Here is a 5,000-nt window from a genome sequence, read left to right as displayed (position 1 = left end):
GAGTACAAGAAGATTGTGTTATGTTCTTATTTTCACCCACTTCTGTTCGTCATTCGCTCGTAAACTCAAACGAAAGAAAAAGAGAGATAAAAGTTGGAGACATGAGGAGTGTGCCAAAGGGAATGAAATTGATCTATAATATGGAATGTTTTCCTCCTTGTAAATAGGAGACCTATTAGATTTTCTGTGAAGCAAGATAGCCCACATAGTATGTGTAGAGCACTGAAATACTTATTTTGGAAAGAATATCCTGGTTATTATGTCAGTGTTAGGGATGATTGCAAATATTGTTCAACTTGTCCAAGGTACACAGGGAATTGAAGCACCTTATTACTCTTGCAGAGATTGTGGTCAGTTTTAATCTCGTTTTTGCTTTTATCATATACAAAATCTTGATTAATCTTTCTATCCCGGCATATATGAACGACCCTTGTCAAGTTCAGATTGGTAGCTATACGATTTATATTTGTGTAAAGGTTAAAACCATTTATTCACATTTTTTCCGTATTAAATAATTTTTATATATGATTCCGTCTGTTCCTTTTTAACTTCTTGGTGATCCAGGTGATAAGAAGTAGAAATGAAAAATCTACCTGATTGGTACTATGGTCTATGCATTTACTGAGCAGAATGTTTTCTCAGTGTCAAAATATCATCTTTTAATATAGATGTCAATGCCATATTTGTTACTACTTACGTTATTGCCATGATGTTTCCTCCTGTTCCTTATTGGGTACTATTGTGGAGTTGGATGTAAGGTTAGGTGGAAGGTTCCAATATGACGGGAAATTATGTGGTACCAAGACATCATTTCGTTATACAGTGATCCTATCATAATGCAATGTTAGATTCACACTTGCTGTTTATCAGAATGATTGGATCTGATTTTGTTTTTTGTTTTGTTCCTTTGAATTGTCAAATCTAATCACGTCATTATGCTATGATCATCTCATGAATTGAGTATTGAAAATAGCGAAATCATATTGTTCTCAAAAAATATTTTATTCTCTGTGTAACATACCGATAGTGAAATTGAGAGTGGAAGTGTTCATTGCTTCATGGATTCTATTGGAAATGGGTGCTCTTGTTCACGTGTAGTTAACTAGAATGTTGTCAGCTTAATTAAACATAGTCTATGCTGTAATCTTTAGCTGGCATTTTAAAAAATCTTATGCATTTCATTGATTGCACTGTCAATTACTTAAATACAGTTAATCTAGTATATTTTTTTACTGATGTGAATGGCTAGAAGTTTCACTGTACTTAGATGCTTCAGGTTTATGGAATTTTCACATGAAAATTATATGTAGACAGTTGCAGATTCTCCATATGTGATTTAATATACACAGCTAGCCAAGCATGAGTATCCCTTGATAAATTGATTTTATTATTGACGTACTGAAAAGTATCTCATTTATGTTCCCTGGAACAGTCTCTACCCTCAAGCTTTGTGCACGGAAAAACAGGTCATCTCTTGAAGCGGATTTCCTCTCAGAGTTTAACGAGTCTTGATTAGATTTTTCCCCCTCCCCACTTCCCTGCCCCTCTCTCTCTCTCTCTCTCTGTCTTGTTCTCTTTGTCTCTTTCTCGCTCTCTCTTTTTCTTTCTGGTATTTACTTTTTTATTTATGAAATCCATATTTTTTCTATTTCTCTGTATTACATGTGTTGTATCAAGGTAACGAGCATAATCCGTATTTCGTAAATTCAAGATGACTGTTTACTTCCAGTTTTGAATGTGTCTGAACTTGGGCATTTTCATATCTCAGGAGTTATTGTGAGTGGAATGGTAGGGTTAAAGTGGAACATTTAGGCTATATTAGTCTTTTTTTTAATGAATATATAAATATATATAGATATATACAATTTTTACCAAATGGGAAGGTCTTTTACACTTATTGTCTTCTGTTCTTTACAAGTTCAGGAAGTATGACCGTCTTTCATATTATTTTGTTTTTTGTTGTTCTTTTTTCTTCTTGAATAAATGATCATTAGCTTAGAAGAAATGAAACTGATTAATTTTACTCAGTTAATTCACAAAATGACTCTGCTTTATAAGCTTAAATATTCATTTCCAGATCAAGATGTGACAAAATATTGAATCTTGTGTCCCATGCAAATATATATCCTTTCTTTTTCTTGTATGAATTTGTAATATTATTTATGAAATCCTCATTACAGCTTTCTGGCAGCATATATACATTTCTTCTCGTTCCCTTAGTTATCCTTCATGTTTATACTGTTGGTAGGCTGCCTATCAACACTGCAACTCACCTACTTAATATGCAAAAAATACAAGGATACTTGGCCAATTTTATCTATTAAGTGATGCCAGATTCTTCCTTATTTCTGATGTGGTAACAAGTCGGTATATTTAGCTCTGCACATTATTGAATGGCTGCTTGTATTACTCATCCATGAGATTTCTTGTTCTGTGATAACATTCTATGGTTGTGGAAAATGGCATGTTATTATGATGCTCTATGACACTTGTCAAGGCTGTGCGCAAGTGGTAAGTTGACAGTGTTCTCATGTTACCACATCAAAAGAGAGGGGTTCTTGCAGTTTGTGATAACTATGCACAAATTATTATGTCCACCATGCTATATGAACTCTGGCTGGCCATTATGTAAATACTGAGATCCAATTGATCATTTTAATAAACATGAAAGTTGAATAAATGTATTATTATCCATTTGTCTTTTGTCACTGGAGAAAGGATGCAAGAAATAAGGCATTGGATCTCTTTCCAGTGTATTTTAATCCCATATCATCTCAAATAATTGAAAATTTGGTCTTGTTCATAATTTTGTTTCTGTTCCTTTATCCTTTATTCCAAAGTTTATAGAACCCATAGAAAATATATTATGCTTAATATATGAAATATGTATTCAGAATACTGAATAGTAACAAAAAAAAAAGGTAAAAAGTCTTTGTTTTATGATTGATTACTAAAAATTAAAATCATTAATTAATTCCAACCCCAGTCTTTAACTCATGTTCATTCATCCCATATTAACCCATTGCAGATGGGTGTCATGACATACATGACATAGGAGCTTTGGCCTGACAATGGGTATCATGACGTACTTGACATTCGGGGATTTTGGATCACTGCTATTTTATTGTGCTATGAGAAAGGAGAGAGTGATGATGACTATTGCAGTCATAACTAATGTAATTACCATAATATTAAGCTAACTTAATGTAAAAAACCTAGATGGCACCACTTTCTGTTAGTACCAGCAGGAGAGAGCTTTGAAAGCACCCATCCACAGTCTCTAGCAAGCAATTTCTTTATACGGCAATGGCACACAGCAAGTTGGTGACCTGTTGCTCTTAATTACCGCCAATGAAGGATGTGCAGGCAGAAAAAGAAGAGGAAGGTAACTCAATCCATAACCAGTGTCTAAAATGTGCTCCTGTGCCATTAGGGATGCCTTCTACTGAGGCACTTATAGTAATAAGTACAGGTTTCCATCCTCTTCCCTACCTCTTCATTTATCTTCATTGTTTCATATTCATTCATGACAACACACAAATAGGAAAAAATAAGTTGCTTTTTGTCCTCTCATAAAACAGCAATACTTCTATCAAACTCAGTATAAAGAAAATAATGAGCTAATATGGATCATATACTACAATTTTAGTCAACTGCAGCATTGATGGAGCTTGTCATACAGCACATAGAAGCCTTTAAACACAATAAAACACAAAAAATAAAACACTAACAGCTCTTGTTTTATAATGAGTGACTAAAAGAGAGTGGGAAGATTCAAATTATGTTGCTTCAAGCTGCCTCGCTCTTAAAATAATACCTATCCTGGAGATCGGGCATGCAACTCTATCCCCGTCCACAATGGGTTAAAATAGGTAGAAGCGCATAACTTTTGCATTTGTAGATTTCATTAGCATAAACACTGAATAGTCTTGGACATTTCAGATCCATATATAAAGGAATAGACAAAAAGGTATTCTTTCATAACCTGTTTTTATGAAAAATGTTCCAGCATAATTAGCAAAATGAAAAATGTAGTCATAGATTTTGCATTGCAATAATTAGTCCTTGAACAATGCCAATGTATTATGTGATATTCATTCTATGTTGTAAATATTTCCAAAAGGGAAATCCTCCAAAATACTTGATACTTTGTATGACTGAATGTAGTGCCCCTTTACCTTTTATATCCCAAATCTAGGGTTAATTAATATCCCTGTCATTCAACTTACCCAAAGGGGAATATTAAAAAATAGGAAAAAAACACAACTACCAAGGTATGGGCATTAATTATTTGGGTAGTTTAAATCAGAACAATCTCCTCTAACAGAAAAATAACGTGACATGTTAAGGTTATCCATTTACACCTGCAGTTTTGATTACTGTGAAGAGGCATTATAATGAAACTGGGCTAATCATGCCTTATACTGTACATTATACTGTATATTAATGGGTGTCATGACATACATGACGCAGGAGCTTTGGCCTGACGACGGGCGTCATGACGTACATGATGTTCAGGGATTTGGATCACTGTTATTTTATTGTGCTATGAATAATGAGTGAGTGATGATGACAACTGCATTCGTAATTACTATAATTGCCGTAATATTAAGCAAACCTAACATCCCAAACCCAGATGGCACCACTTTCTCTTAGTACCAGCAGGAGAGAAAGCCTTGAAGGCACCCATCCAGAGTCTCTAGGAAGCACTGTCTTTAGAGAGCGATAACACATAGCAAGTTGAAAACCTCTTGCTCTAAAGTACCACAGATGAAGGATGTGCGGCCAGAACGGGAAGAGGAAGGCGACTCAAACCATGTCCAATGTCTAAAATGTGCTCCTGTGCCAATATGGACGCCTTTTACTGTGGCACTCACAGTCATAAGCACAAGTTTCCTTCCTCCTCCCTATCTCTTCATGTTACCTTCATTGTAGATGGTTATATGCTTCATATTCGTTAATAATAGGTTTTTAGACCGAATGTTGACTATATTGCTTAA

At 34.6% G+C, this 5,000-nt stretch overlaps 1 protein-coding gene across 2 annotated transcripts in view; it reads left to right on the top strand.

Annotated features, from left to right (window-relative positions):
- The window catches only part of jub (LIM domain-containing protein jub), a 122,853-nt gene extending 120,173 nt beyond the window's left edge, over positions 1 to 2,680 (top strand). For both annotated transcript variants that reach the window (XR_015192484.1, XM_086554119.1), the window contains one exon: positions 1 to 2,680. This exon is cut by the window's left edge and continues 1,206 nt beyond it. The gene's annotated coding sequence lies outside the window, so the exon portion shown is untranslated.
- The last annotated feature ends 2,320 nt before the right edge of the window (positions 2,681 to 5,000 follow it).

This window comes from Penaeus japonicus, unplaced genomic scaffold, assembly GCF_977035675.1.
Source record: "Penaeus japonicus unplaced genomic scaffold, GWHDUDI00000001_assembly GWHDUDI00000029, whole genome shotgun sequence".
Lineage (NCBI taxonomy): Eukaryota > Metazoa > Arthropoda > Malacostraca > Decapoda > Penaeidae > Penaeus > Penaeus japonicus.
This window is presented reverse-complemented; position numbering and strand designations above follow the sequence as displayed.